Source organism: Rana temporaria, chromosome 8, assembly GCF_905171775.1.
Source record: "Rana temporaria chromosome 8, aRanTem1.1, whole genome shotgun sequence".
Lineage (NCBI taxonomy): Eukaryota > Metazoa > Chordata > Amphibia > Anura > Ranidae > Rana > Rana temporaria.
This window is the reverse complement of record NC_053496.1, coordinates 67,397,343-67,413,615: the sequence shown is the minus strand read 5'-3', so window position 1 is coordinate 67,413,615 and position 16,273 is coordinate 67,397,343.

The following is a 16,273-nucleotide window of genomic DNA, read 5'->3' as shown; positions in this document are numbered from 1 at the left end:
CCTCTGCCCATTAAATTGAAACCACACCATTGCTTGTTGGGGAAAAATAGGCCGTAGCAGCCTGATTTATTAACATAATATATTTTAACACAAACTAAGCAAGAACATCTGCTAACTTAAAACTACCTGAAGTTGGTCCCCGCAGGCAAAGCCTCTATCCTTCCGTAAAATACTATATATATATATAAACATATATATATATGCCCTTTTTGTGCACTCGGTCTTCGGATTCCTCTGCAGGCCTCAAGCCGAACAGGCTCAAAGGCGTCTCACGACCGTAGTGCTCCATACTCCATTCTTCCAGCTAACCTCCGTTAACTGGCATCACCCTCATCATCGCCTGTCACCGACAGGTCATTAATTTCCTTCTCAAAGTCTATTCCTTACCCGCAGGGACCAACCAACGCTGCCACGACAACCCATTTTTGAACCTGTAACAAAATATAAAGAAAACAAACACACACACACAAATCACACATACTACAACCCCCATGATGCTCTACCACTACAATAAGGGGTGGGTGGGCGGGAACTTTCTTCCGCGCTGTGTTGCCGGGAGGGCGGGACCAAACCTTAAATAAACTCCCTTCCCCCGCCCCCCGGGACCTGACAGCCAACCATTAATTTGCTGTCCCCTGTGACGTCAGTCATGCCAGCCCTCCACCGAGTCCACTGCGTTCCCCTGCTCTGGGCTTTTCTTGACTTTAGTACAACAGATGTCCTACTTCACTTACTTACCACCTTAACCAAAACCTTAGTATCCCCCCAACCTCTGCCCATTAAATTGAAACCACACCATTGCTTGTTGGGGAAAAATAGGCCGTAGCAGCCTGATTTATTAACATAATATATTTTAACACAAACTAAGCAAGAACATCTGCTAACTTAAAACTACCTGAAGTTGGTCCCCGCAGGCAAAGCCTCTATCCTTCCGTAAAATATCTATATATATATATAAACATATATATATATGCCCTTTTTGTGCACTCCGGTCTTCGGATTCCTCTGCAGGCCTCAAGCCGAACAGGCTCAAAGGCGTCTCACGACCGTAGTGCTCCATACTCCATTCTTCCAGCTAACCTCCGTTAACTGGCATCACCCTCATCATCGCCTGTCACCGACAGGTCATTAATTTCCATTCTCAAAGTCTATTCCTTACCCGCAGGGACCAACCAACGCCACCAGCACCCAAAGGTAAAACCTTACCCTTGGGTGCCCCTCCACACCCTAATGGCCCTCTGAATCCCATCCTGTAACCCCAATACCCACATGTCAATCCCAACTGGGCTAAGGTGGACCCCATCTCCTCGCAGATACCTCCAGGTCTCTTCCTCTAATTCCATATGGCGTACCACCAACCCCCCGTTCCTCCTACAAACTTGGCCACGTCCCTATTAATTTTTCTCCGGGCCCTGTTGATTCCCGCTACCGACCTAGCCATACGCCATGCAGTCCGAGCCACAATGTCGGACCACACGACGATCATATCCGGAAAGGCCATCCGAAGTCTCAAGATATCAAACTTGATATCCCGAGTGATGTCCATCATTGCTCTGACCCCTAGGTCGTTGCCCCCCACGTGCAAGAGTAAGACGTCGGGGGCCTGTCCAGCCGCGCAAAGCGATGCACTTCCGGAACCACCCTACCCCAGAGCATTCCCGGAATCCCTAACCAGTGCACGCTTGCCTCTTCCCTCGGGAAACCCAACTGCCGACCGCTATGTCTAAGCTCAGCCCGTTTTGCCCCCCAAAAGACATAAGAATGTCCCATTATCCATACTAGTGCCGGGGTCCCACCTGAAAGAAAAAAGACAATTGCACCGGGTAATCCACCGCATAACCCAGCAACACTCAAACAGATAACACCACACCCCAGACCCCCTCCCCACCGCCACTTGACGTGACCGTCCTAAACATCCAATAGGTGGGGACGGACATAACTCTGAAACCTCCTAGATTCCCATCTGCCTATACGCTGTATGGCTTCCGTACCCAATCCCCAACGGGCCGCCTCTGAGGCCGCCCCTATCCTAAAGGAGTGGGAAGAAAAACCCTTGCCATCCAACCCCATGGCTAACAAACACTTCCTAAAAACAGCCCCGAACTGATATTTTGACAACGGCAACCCGTCCCTATGTACCAGAAACGACCCCGTCGCCTCAGGCCGTTCGGCCCCGAAGGCCCGCACCGCCTGCACCGGACATAAAGGAGAACCCGTAATTGTAAATACTGTATGGACTTGCCCCGTCCCCCCTGGTCCGTCTTTGACTTCGGCAGCCAAATAGATACCCTGTCCTGCCCACAAGCCACATCTTGAGAGCCCAAGCCCCCTTGACATTTGGTAGACGGGCTGACCAACTCACTGATCCTGAAAGCCCCGAAGAAAGCTAACGTGAAGGCCGCCCTGAACAGCAAAAACTCATATTCCGAAGAACAAATAACCGGTAATTTTTTCAGCATTCCTTCCAGTAGAGCAAACGACACGGGGCGCCTGGAGTCCCTTGTCGTTCCTGCCTTTCTATAACCTCTCAGCGCCTGCCGCACCCAGAAGTCCTTCGTGAAGTCCTGGCAACCCCGCAATTTAAAAAGGAACGCAAGACCTGCCATCTTTTTGTTCAGCGTGGCCACAGACGTGCCGTCCTCCATGTTCCTAGCCACGAAGTACAACACCAGCCATCGTGTCTCCGACCCGAACGGGTCCACAGCCACCATTCTTGCCAAAGCCTCCCATTCCAACCACACCTTGCTATACGCCCCCCAAGTTGCCTCACTCACCGACCTCCTGAGCCATTTTGATATCACGCCAATGCAACCCTCCACAGCCAATCCGGACAAGGCTCTCCGTGTCGTTCCGCCTCCGGGGCCAACTCTCGGAACCTGTCCCACTGAAATCGAGACAGCGCGTCAGCAATAACATTCTCAACCCCAGGCAGATGAACTGCATGGACAAAAATATTCAACTGTAGGCACCGTAGAACCAGATGCTGCAACACCCGAACCACCGGCGGTGATGAAGCCGATACCCTGTTATGACCTGAACCACTCCCAGGTTGTCCCCATGGAACCTGACCTTCCGATCCCTGAACTCCGAGCCCCACAACTCAACCGCCAGTACCACCGGAAAAATTCCAATAGCACCAAATTCTTAGTGAAACCCGCGTCCACCCAGTCTTGCGGCCAAGGACCCGCACACCACTTGCCTTGAAAGAATGCTCCAAAGCCTGTGGAGCCCGCAGCATCCGTGTACAGCTCCAAGTCAAAGTTACTGACCGGTCCCGCCATCCACAATGCCCGGCCGTTGAATGACTCCAAAAAGGAGTGCCACACCCTCAGATCCTCCCCAAGAACCCTGCCGAGCGTGACAAAGTGGTTAGGGGAACTCACGCCCGCGGTCGCCGCCGACAGCCGTCGGCTAAACACCCGCCCCATGGGCAAAATACGGCACGCGAAATTAAGCTTACCGAGCAACGACTGTAGCGCTCTCAGCTTCACTTTCCTGACCCCCAGCATGCCCCTGATTTCTGCCTTCATCGCCTCAAGTTTGTCCTCCGGCAGGCGGCATTCCATTGCCATGGAATCCAATGTTATGCCCAGGAAAGTCATCTCCGTGCTTGGGCCCTCCGTCTTCTCGGGAGACAAGGGGACCCCGAAGCGCTCCGCCATGTGTTCCAGTGTTGCCAGCAGAATCGCCGCGATCCGTGACGCCGCCGGTCCAACGCACAGGAAGTCATCCAGGTAGTGGATGATAGAACTCACCCCGGCCACGTCCCTAACCACCCATTCCAAGAATGAGCTGAACATCTCGAACAGTGCACACGAAATGGAACACCCCATGGGCAAGCACTTGTCCACATAAAACTGCCCCCCCCAATGACACCCCAACAGCCGAAAGCTGTCCGGGTGCACTGGCAATAAGCGGAAAGCCGCTTCAATGTCCGATTTTGCCATCAAGGACCCCCGCCCATAATGTCGCACCCAATGGACAGCCGCATCGAATGACGTGTAGCTCACTGTGCACGCCTCCTGGTCTATAGCGTCATTAACCGACCCCCCTTTTGGGAAGGAGAGGTGGTGTATCAGCCTAAACTTGTTGGTTCCTTTTTGGGCACCACCCCCAGCGGAGAAACTACCAGATCCCCCCAGGGTGCCGCCGAAAAAGGACCTCCCATGCGCCCCAGAGCTACCTCCTTCCGCAGCTTCTCCGAAACCACTTCTGGATGTAGAGCGCAGACCGCAAGTTGCGCGGGACCGGGGGTACCACCCCCAGCGCACACGGTATTTGAAAACCCTCTGAGAAACCCTTTTCCAGTGCCCGAGCCGCCCCCCTGTCCGGATACCTACCGAGAAACGGCCGCATCCTTTCCACCATCACCGGTGTCGTCCCTCTTGTTCGCAAAATCTCCGGAACGTCCCTTCCCCTGCTTGAAGCACTTGGACAACGGGTGGGAGCCTCCGCAACCAGAGCACTCGTGTTTGTATCTGCAGGTGCCTCCGAATTTGCAAGTGCCGGAGCTAAACTGCCAACACACCCCTTTTGCCCGACCGGCCGGTTGTCCAAGGGAAGATGGACCCCCGGCCCCCCCTTGAAAGGACTGCCCCGGAACCCTCGCCGCCGTCATCAAACACAGCCAAAGGTTCATATCCTTTTGATTCCAGCGCAGGTCCTGCCGCACCGCCATCCGCTGTCGGAATTGTTCATCATATCGCAGCCAAGCGGATCCTCCGTAGATCCTGTGTGCCTCCCCTATCGCATTCTGATATATGAAGAGCCCTGAGCAGCATTCCGGCTTTTTCTCCCCTACCACACACGCTAGGATGCTGAACGCCTGCAGCCAATTGTAAACGTCCGTGGAATCAAGCGATACCTGCGCCGTTCCTCCTCCTCCTTCTTGGATTCATCCGGCTTCCCCCTGTCCAGGTTGAACTTCTCTAATGGGAGTAACGCGAAAATCTCCACATACTCACCCTTCCATATCTTCTCCCGGACCTCTGCCTTCAAATGTGTCCCCAGCGACGCCTCATAGCATAAGTACACCTCACATTTTGCCGCGTCAGCGAGGCGGATTATTTCCTGTCGCGCCGCCTCACTTGCCACCGCCCCTTTTTCCACTGTTGCTGCTGCCGCCGGAGCCGCAGCTGCTCCCGAACCCCCGCTCACCGCGGGGGCGGATGCCACCACCGGCCCAGCCGTCACCACCGCCGGCAGAGTGTTAAGTAGCGACCACCCCTCCCCCCACCGGAACCGCAGGGGGGACCCAAGCCGCAACCGGGCCCGCCGTCGCCCCATCTGAGCCCTCAAATCTGCCCACCAGCTCTTTTATGCCTGCTAAAAAACCTGCAAAACCACCCCCCCCAGGGACACCCCCCCCCGCCCGGTGTCACAGTCTGAGAGCCCCTGCCCGTGTATCCGCCCCCCCCGAGCTGACACCCCCCCCCCCCGCTGCCCCCAGCAGACATCACACCCCTCCCCACAGTACGAGGCAAAGATAAAAGACTTACCGGGCTGCCTAGGTGATGACCCACCAGCCGATCGTCCCGTCTCCACCGCCGCTGCTACCGTCCTGGATGGTTGTCGTCCTCCGAATCCGTCAGCTCCCCTTCCGACCGTAGCGTGGATGGATCCTCTTCTTCTGCTGATTGCACCCCAGGGGAAGGATCCCTGGCTGCCGTGGGCCCTGGCGTCCGCCTGGTCACTCCTTCCGCGCGCCCGACCCGTTCAACCGACTTCTGCGCCGCTTTCCCGTGGCCTGGGGGGGGTCTCCCCCATCCCTGCTGCCCCCAACTAAGGTCGCCGGTGGTCCCCCTCCCCTTCAATCCGCACCGCGGCAAGGCTGTGGGGCCGAGGAAATGGAAAGCCCAGCAGCCGGGCCTCTAGGTCTCCCACGCTGAGGCGCCGCACCCCCCGCGGTGGCGCGGGCCCGCCGAATCACCCATCCGTACGCCGCGCGGCCCAGGTGCTGCTCCAGGGCTGGACCGAACGGCCGGCTGCCGCGCCACGGCCCCGATTGGATTCCTCCCGTTCCCCCCCTTTGTGAGCAGTGCTGCGCGCTTGGCGGGGGGGGCCCGGAGGGGCCCCGCGGAACGGGGGGCTCCCTTGTCTTCTTTGGGCCCTGGGGGTTGTGTCCGGGGAAAAGCGCTCCGGCGGGGCGAGAACGCCGGCGAGTCCTGAGTCCCCTCCCCCCCGCGTCCTCAATAGCTGCCGACCTACCGAAAATAGGCCGCAGCTGGTCCCGAAGCCAACTCTGGGCCGTGCGCGACGCCTCCGCCTGCAGCTGATCCAACATGAGCTGCACTTCAGACATCCTCACTGAACTTTCTTCCGCGCTGTGTTGCCCGGGAGGGCGGGGACCAAACATTAAATAAACTCCCTTCCCCCGCCCCCCCGGGTCCTGACAGCCAACCATTTAATTTTGCTGTCCCCTGTGACGTCAGTCATGCCAGCCCTCCACCGAGTCCACTGCGTTCCCTGCTCTGGGCTTTTCTAGAGTGCAACTCCACTTTGCAAAGTGCACAGGTCTATTTACCTTTAGTAAATCAACCCCAAAGTGACACTTTATGCATGTAACAGCACAGCAGCACGGTGCTTTGCGCCATCCAGTGATGATCCATTATGCAAACATATTGCACATCTCTGGACTGCAAAGGAAACACTGCATCTCTGGTGTGAACATGACACACTATTGTTTTCTGTGGGAGTTATTTACGAAAGGCAAATCCCACTTTGCACTACGAATGGAAGTGCAGTTGCTGTAGATCTGAGGGGGACATGCAAGGAAAATAAAAAACAGCATTTTAGCTTGCACATGATTGGTTGATAAAATTAGCAAGAGCTTCCCCTTATTTCAGATCTACCCCTCAGATTAAGCCCTGGTTCACACTGATGCTGCTTTGAAATCGTGCTACTTTTACTTGAATTAGCGCGATTTCAAAGTAGCAAGGTCAGCGCGATTTCAGGTGCTACTTGATAGACATTTGTGTGGCTTCATACACAGATGTCTATAGAAATTGCACCTGAAATTGGAAAAAAAGTAGTGCAGGAACTACTTTTGCAAATCGGTGCGAAGCCGCAAAATCGGTGTCGCACCGATTGGAACAGTGCCATTGCCGCCAATAGGCTGCGACTTGTCATGCGATTTGATCTCTCAAATCGCATGACAAATCGCTCCAATGTGAACCTAGGCTTACCAGTGACTGCACTGCCATGTGCACTGCAGTGGAAAGTGGATTTGCCTTTTGTAAACAACCCCCATGTGTCATTACAATTATCTGCCTTTATCCATGGGAGAAAAGCAATGTGTACATTGTGAATATGGCCCTTACTATCCAGGCATTCAGACCAAACATTTTTTTTTTTGTTGGGAGCTCTCTGCAAACCGCACTGCAGTATAGGGCCCTTTCAGACTACCTCGACTTCAAAGTGCCACTATTTTACCGTGTTTTTGCAGCCGCGATTTTGCCATGATTTCAGGGAGCTTTGAGGTCTATGAACCTGAACTGGCATCAAAGTCGGACCAAAGTAGTGCAGGGACAACTTTGAAGTCGTACTAATGTGAAAGGTATCATTGGAAATCATGGGGAACGACATGTCATGCGACTTTGCAGTCCCAAGTCATAGGACAAGTCGTACAAGTGTGAAAGGGGCCTTAGAGGCCCTTTATGCTCTTCTGCTCCAGTGTAACTCATTACCACACACATAATAATTTGCAGTATTTCACTTATTAATGTGCATTTTGTAAAGGTACTTTTGTGACAAAGTGCACCAAAATGCATGCCAAGAGTGCAGCAGTTGGGTATGATGCCATCTACTACAGCAAAGGAAAAAAGTATTTGATCCCCTGCCTAACTTTGTATGTTTGCCTACTGTCGCAGAAATGACCTGACTATAAATTTTAATGGTAGGTTTATTTTAATCGTGAGAGACAGAATAGCAACAAAAATAATCCAGAAAAACACATTTCAAAAACGTAATAAATTTAATTTGCATTTTAATGACTGAAATAAGCATTTGATCCGCTATCATCAGCAAGAATTCTGTTCTCCCAGGTGTCTTCTATACAGTTAACCCCTTCCCGACCGCCGTATGTATATATACGGTCCATGCCTTCTAGCGGGTGGGGGGTCCGATCGGGACCCCCCACCCCGCTAACATGCGGCGGTCGGATTCCCTCGGGGAGCGATCCGGGACAACGGCGCGTCGCGATCGCTCCCCGGAGCTGAAGAACGGGGAGAGCCTATGTAAACACGGCTTCCCGTGCTTCACTATGGCGCTTATATAGGGAGACCTCAATCGATGACGTCATTCCTACAGCCACACCCCCCTACAGTTGTAAACACACACTAGGTGAACACTAAATCCAACAGCGCCCCCTGTGGTTAACTCCCAAACTGCAACTGTCATTTTCACAATAAAGAATGCAATTTAAATGCATTTTTTGCTGTGAAAATGACAATGGTCCCAAAAATGTGTCAAAATTGTTGCGAAGTGTCCGCCATAATGTCGCAGTCACTAAAAAAATCGCTGATCGCCGCCATTAGTAGTAAAAAAAAAAGAAATTAATAAAAATGGCAATAAAACTATCCCCTATTTTGTAAACGTTATAAATTTTTGCGCAAAACAATCAATAAACGCTTATTGCAATTTTTTTTTTACCAAAGATAGGTAGAAGATAGGTAGAAGAATACGTATCGGTCTAAACTGAGGAATTTTTTTTTTATATATATATGTTTTTGGGGGATATTTATAATAGCAAAAAGAAAAAATATTGAATTTTTTTCAAAATTGTCGCTCTATTTTTGTTTATAGCGCAAAAAATTAAAACCGCAGAGGTGATCAAATACCACCAAAAGAAAGCTCTATTTGTGGGAAAAAAGGACGCCAATTTTGTTGTGGAGCCACGTCGCACGACCCGCGCAATTGTCTGTTAAAGCGACGCCAGTGCCGAATTGTAAAAACCCCCTTGGGTCAATGTAGCTGCATATTGGTCTGGTCCTTAAGTGGTTAAGGAGCTGAGATTAGGAGCACTCTCTTTTGAGACTAGGTCTCACATTTAATGGCCTGTACACACGATCCGAATATCGAACAAAAAAACGATCATGCGAGGAAGAAATCGTACGATTTTCGTATTGTGTGTACACTACTTTCGAGAGCCCGATCATGACAGTTCATCCGATATTATTTGATCGGACAAGCACGAAAATTTTCCTCGTACAATGTCAGATCGTACGATTTTCATTTAGTCAGTATAGTTGTCGTCCGAAAATACAATACAATACATTACAACACATGACATCACTTCCGATTTTTTTTTTTTTCTGTCGTACGAGAATTTTCGTGACTTTAATAACCTATTTCATTTTACTTGCGACCATTAAGTGAAAAAAAAGTTGTACCGATATTCGGATCGTGTGTACGAGGCATTAGGCTGGGTTCACACTATACTACACGACTTTCGTCCTACACTTATCCTACATTGGTCCTACATTTATCCTACATTGGTCCTACATCCATCCGACCTTTAATGAACAGGATACTACTTTGATCCGACTTTGTCTGGACTTGAAAGTCTGACTTTTCAATGAGTGGGGATCCGACTTGGATCCCCTGCCAATATCAGGCACTGTTTGATATGAATCTTTGATGGGTCTGGTGTGGATTTAAAGGGAAACCCCTACGCTGAAAAAACGGCGTGGGGGTCCCCCCAAAATCCATACCAGACCGTATCCGAGCATCAGCCCGGCCAGTCAGGAAAGGGGGTGGGGAATGAGCGAGCGCCCCCCCCCCCTCCTTAACCGTGCCAGCCTGCATGCCCTCAACATGGGGGAGGTAGGTGCTATGGGGCAGGGGGCGCACTGCGGCTTCCCCACAACCCTGGCCGTTCGGTTTGTCGGCGGTCTGCGGGCGGGGGGGCTTATCGGAATCTGGGAGCCCCCTTTAACAAGGGGGCCCCCCGCCCGCAGACCCCCGACAACCAACGGCCAGGGTTGTCGGGGAAGAGGCCCTGTTCCTCATCAACATGGGGGCAGGGTGCTGTGGGGTGGGGGGGCCGCAGTGCGCCCCCCTGCCCCATAGCACCTACCTCCCCCATGTTGAGGGCATGCGGGCCTGGCACGGTTAAGGAGGGGGGGCGCTCGCTCGTCCCACCCCCTTTCTGACCGGCCAGGCTGCTGCTCGGATAACGGGTCTGGTATGGATTTTGGGGGGACTCCCACGCCATTTTTTTGGTGTAGGGGTTCCCCTTTAAATCCTCACCAGACCCCATGGGCCTGGTATGCTCTTGGAGGGAACCCATGCCGTTTTTTTGCCTAAAATTTGCATGGAGAATATCCTCAAGATCCGTAGAATACAAGTCTCATGCCAAAGTCGGAGCGAGCAAGACTGCGTTCCGACTTTGATCCTACTTCAATGATGTTCAATAGAGTGAAGTAGGATCAAAGTCGGACCAAAGGTAGTACAGGGAGCGTTTGCAAAGTCGGTTAAGACGGCTCCCATAGGGAAACATTGCTTTTTACACGTCATGCGACATGAGCTCCCAATGTCGGAGCGTATGTCAGACTAGTGTGAACCCGGCCTCAGCCGCATGCAGCTCACAGCAGGTGTCCGGTGCGCCCCCCGTACACCATTTCAGCCTGAATTTTTGGCTGAAATCGGTCCTGAAGGACCAAAAGATGCACAGGACCCGGTGCAAATTCTCACCGGAGCCGCAGCAGAGATGTGTGAGTGACTCCATAAAGAGCTGGTCACAATCTCCTTCTATTGCCGAATTGGATGTGGAGAACCCACACTAGTGTGAACCCAGCCTCAAGGTAGTGCTCCTAATCTCAGCTTCTTATCTGTATAATGTATACAGGGGGTGTCATTCTTGATAAATGGTGCTTTAGCTCATCACAAAAAAATGTTGTTCATCAAAGAAGTACAGCCCATAGCTCGTTTAACTATACTTCTCATGTGGATCACAGTAGTGCAATTCATTTTGCACTCCTGTGACACATTTTTCAGCAGACAACGGGCTGAATCCAGGCTGTCGGCTGATGTCAGGCTCAGGTCCATGCTCAGGCAAGATTGTGACCGATGAGCGTCTGAGCCGGCTACTCCCGCTCCCTGCACTGACAGTCACCAGCTCTCTGCTCAGGGAGGTGTGAGAACTGAGCGATCGGGGGTGTTTGATCATTCCGTTCTCAATGTTAGCTCAGGTTCACACTGGGCTGCGGAGTGAAGCCGTGCAAGTTCAGCTGAACTCGCACGATTTCACTCCCGCTGGCAGTTTTTCAGGTAGGTAGGCAGGTTTCTGCACAGATGTCAATGTAAATCGCGGCCACGAAATCGCAAAAGTAGTACAGGAACTACTTTTTTTGAAATCGGTGCAGCGCCGCAGATGCGGTGTCGCACTGATTAGGATGGTGCCATTGCCGACAATTGCCGGCAAATGCCGCCGATTTGAGATGCAATTTGACATATCAAAATCGCATCTCAAATCGTACCAGTGTGAACCAGGCCTAAGAGCCGGCAGGGGACCAATGCTGCATCCACCTAGGTTAGTATGATTCAAAAATAAAAACCAAATCCCATACTTCTCTTTTAACATGCAGAGGGCGTCGGCGGTAAAGCGGCGCTCTTCGGCTGCTAGCAGGGAACTTTTAACCCCCGCGGGCAGCGGCGCTTTGCTGGCGGTTGCTGCCCATTGACTTCAATGGGCCAGGGGCGCTTTAGGAGCAGTGTATACACCGCTCCTACAGCGCCTCAAAGATGCGGCTAGCAGGACTTTTTTTTACCGTCCTGCCAGCGCAATGCTCTAGTGTGAAAGCCCTCGGGCCTAAAGCAGCGGTCCCCAACCTATTTGACACTGGGGACCGGCTGCGTGGAAGAAAATTATGCTAAGGCCCAGGGAGGGGGGATGTGCTTTTTCATGGGCGATTTGTTGGGGAAATGGCTGGTGTTGGCGTTTCAATCATCACAACACCATGGTTGATATTAGGGCTGCAACGGATCACAGGTGATCCGTGATCCGAACGGGTCACGCCCTTCCGATCGGCACACACTGTGATCCGTGGATTGCCACGGCTCCGGAGCTAGGCCGAAGCCGCGGCATTTCCTAATGTTATGTCCGCGGCACCGGAGCTAGGGCCAAAGCCGCGGCCTTTCCTAAAGTTATGGGACGCGGCTTTGGCCTACCTCCGGAGCCATGGCTTATAACGTTAGGAAAGGCCGCGGCTTCGGCCCTAGCTCCGAAGCCGCGGCAATAAACATTAGGAAAGGCCGCGGCTTCGGCCATCTTGGTACAACCCGGCAGCAGCCCCTCCTCCTCTGTTTACACCCACAGAGGAGGAGGAGCCCGCACTCGGACATACCGCTGGAAGTGACTCTGTACTACCTGAGGGGGGGGTTTGTCTTACCTGAGAGGGGGGTTTGTCTTACCTGAGAGGGGGGGCTGTCTTGCCTGAGGGGGGGGGCTGTCTTGCCTGAGGGGGGGGGCTGTCTTGCCTGAGGGGGGGGCTGTCTTGCCTGAGGGGGGGGCTGTCTTGCCTGAGGGTGGGGGCTGTCTTGCCTGAGGGTATGTGGATATACAGTGGGGGGGTGTGGATATTACAGTGGGGAGATGTGGATATTACAGTGGGGGGATGTGGATATTATAGTGGGGGGGGAGATGTGGATATACAGTGGGGGATGTGGATATTACAGTGGGGGGGGAGATGTGGATATTACAGTGGGGGAGAATTTTTTTTTTTTTTTTGCCGATCCGAAAAATGATCCGATCCGTGACTCCTGATCCGAGGAACGATCCGGAGCGTGAGTTTTTTGATCCGTTGCACTCCTAGTTGATATGGTGTCAGGATGATTGAAACGCATAATTTCTATTATTACATTGTCATAAAAAAGAAATGGTTCAACTCACCATAATGCATAATCAGTGGGAACCCTGAGTGTGTCACTTGTCACCATCGCCTACCACCAGATGTAGCTTGTCACTTGCTAGATAGAGAGTGTCACTTGCCATCAGATGAGGATTGTCACTTGCTGCCAGTTGTGGACTGTCACTTGCCAGATGGGGATGTCACTAGCCAGATGGGGATTGCGCACTGACATTGTAATTTTTTACAGCAATCAGTGCCATAAAAATGCACTGATTACTGTGAAAATGACACTGGTAGTGAAGGGGTTAACCACTAGGTGGCAATGTCGGAGTTAATTGTGCCCTAGTGAGTGATTCTTACTTTAGGGGGGAGGGCTACATGTGACAAGACAGTGATCACCGCTTTCGATTACAGGAAGCGGTGATCACTGGTCATGTCACTAGGCAGAGTGGGGAGATGCTTGTTTACATCAGCGTCGCCCCGTTCTTCCTTCCGTGAGACGATCGCAGGTATCCCGATCGAGTCCGCGGTCGGGCTTGCGGTGGGCGCGTCCACAATTCCCGGGGACGTGTGTGTGTGTGTATATATATATATATATATATATATATATATATACAATGTGTCCTTTCTGCCTGTCCGTGCATGCTGCCGACGTATATAGTCGTGCGCTGGTCGGCAAGCAGTTAATCACCGTTGTTTTTTTTTTGCGCTATAAAAGAAAAAAGACTGAAAATTCTGTAAAAAAAATTAATTAATTTTTCTTTGTTTCTATTATGAAATTTAGCAAATTAGTAAATTTTCTTCAAAAATGTTGGCCAAAATTTATACTGCTACATATATTTGGTAAAAATAACCCAAATCGGTGTTACGGTGTATATTATTTGGTCTTTGTGAAAGTTATAGTCCACAAGCTATGGTGCCAATATCTGAAACTGTATCACACCTAAAGTACTCTCATTTCTTGAGATCCTAACATGCCAGAAAATTACAAATTACCCCCCAAATGACCCCTTTTTGGAAAGAAGACATTCCAATGTATTTAGAAAGAGGCATGGTGAGTTTTTTTAAGTTTTTTCCCACAATTCTTTGCAAAATCAAGATTTTTTTTTTTTTTTACAAAACTGTCATATTAGCAGGTTATTTCTCACACACAGCATATGTATACCACAAATTAATCCCCAAAACACATTCTGCTATTACTCCCGAGTATGGCAATACCACATGTGTGAGACTTTTACACATCATTGCCACATACAGAGGCCCAACATGCCGGGAGCACCTTCAGGTGTTCTGGAGTAGTGTTGAGCAGAATATGCCATATTCGATTTCGCGATATATCTCGAATATATATTCGAATATTCTAGATATATTCGCTAAATTCGAATATTCGTGATATTTTATCGAAATTAAATGATTGCGATTTTTCGCTATTGCGAATGCGAAAATAATTGCGATTTTTTGATAACTGCGGTAGGAGCACTCTGGCTCAGAATATTCGTGATATTTTAATCGAAATATCGCAACATGCGAATGCGATATTTATTGCGCAATTTCGAGAATGCTGGAGGAGCGCTCTGATTGGCTCAGAATATTCGTGATATTTTACAATACAAAATAATTGCGAATATTCGGCAAATGCGGAAGGAGCACTCTGATTGCTCAGAATATTCTTGATATTTTACAATACAAAATAATTGCGAATATTCGGCAAATGCGGAAGGAGCACTCTGATTGGCTCAGAATATTCTTGATATTTTACAATACAAAATAATTGCGAATATTCGGCAAATGCAGAAGGAGCACTCTGATTGGCTCAGAATATTCTTGATATTTTACAATACAAAATAATTGCGAATATTCGGCAAATGCGGAAGGAGCACTCTGATTGGCTCAGAATATTCTTGATATTTTACAATAGAAAATAAAAAGTGTTTTGCATTGGTGGTGATTCTTTACTCTATCCATCTGTCACAGCCGTTTGTCAATCAAACACCTTGAAGATTGAACACGTTCATGCTGCATGCTTTGGACTTTTTTTCACTTCACATATCAAAGACATTTTATGAAAGATTATTTTTCTATTATTGGGACTATATTTCTTTATATATTTGTTTCACTGTGTAATTTCACAAGTTATTTTGCGCTTGCTTATTTTATAATTTGCCCACATGTCTTGTCACTAGACATATTTTTTATTCTTGTAGAGCGACTCCATTTTCTGTCTTGTATTAATTTATGTTGTATAACATTTTTGAGTTTGCTGCTGTATTCTCCCCTTTTTTAAGGTATGCGCAATTTTTTCCTTCTTACAAAAAAAATAATATCAACATACAAATATCATAACAGAAACCTACACAAAGCCCCCCCCCTTTTGCATCAGAGACAATCAGAGTTCCCTACCACAGTTATCGAAAAATTCGCAATCATTTTCGCATTCGCAATAGCGAAAAATCGCAATTTTTTTTTTTTTCATTTGGCAACATAAAAGGATCGCCTCAGCTTAGCTACTCGGCCCAGGTTCTCTAATCATACCAGCAATGCTTTTAGACGTCGATAGGATGTGATCTGTTTTAAAAATCAAATTGAAAAAATGCGAATATTCGGAATTGCGAATATTCACCGCGAAATTCGAAATATAGCGCGATTTCTCGAATATGCTATATTCGAGTCGAATATTCGCAATGCGAATATTCGTGAGCAACACTATTCTGGAGCACCCAGGCCAATTTTGACATTCTCTCCTACATGTAAAAAAACTCATTTATTTGCTCAAAAATTACATAGAACCCCAAAACATATATATATATATATATATTATATATATATTTATATTATATATATATATATAATTTAGCAAGACCCCATAGAATACAATGACGGTCGTTGCAACTTTTTATCGTGCACGGTATTTGCGCAACAATTTTTGTATCGTGTTTTTTTGGGAATAAAAATCTGTTTTTGTGCTTTAAAAACAACAAACAGTAAAGTTAGCCCAATGTTTTTGCATAATGTGAAAGATGAAGTAACGCCGAGTAAATACCCAACATGTCACCCTTCAAAATTGCACAGCTCTTGGAATGGCGCCAAACTTCGTTACTTAAAAATCCCCATAGGCTATGCGTTAAATATTTTTTACTGGTTACATGTTTTGAGTTACAGAGGAGGTATAGGGCCAAAAATTATTATATGTTGTAAACATCCCTTGTAATAGGATAATGGCATGACAGGTCCTCTTTACAGTGAGATATGGGGTCAATAAGGGAGGGACGTCCCCTCTCGCCTCCCGTAAGACGATCAAGCAGTGGAACAGCCGCTATGATTGTTCTTATGGTGTAGGGAATCGTCGGCTTAAAAAGCTGATATCTGAATGATGCCTGTAGCTGCACTCATCATTCAGATATACCCACACAAAGTCAAGGAAGTGG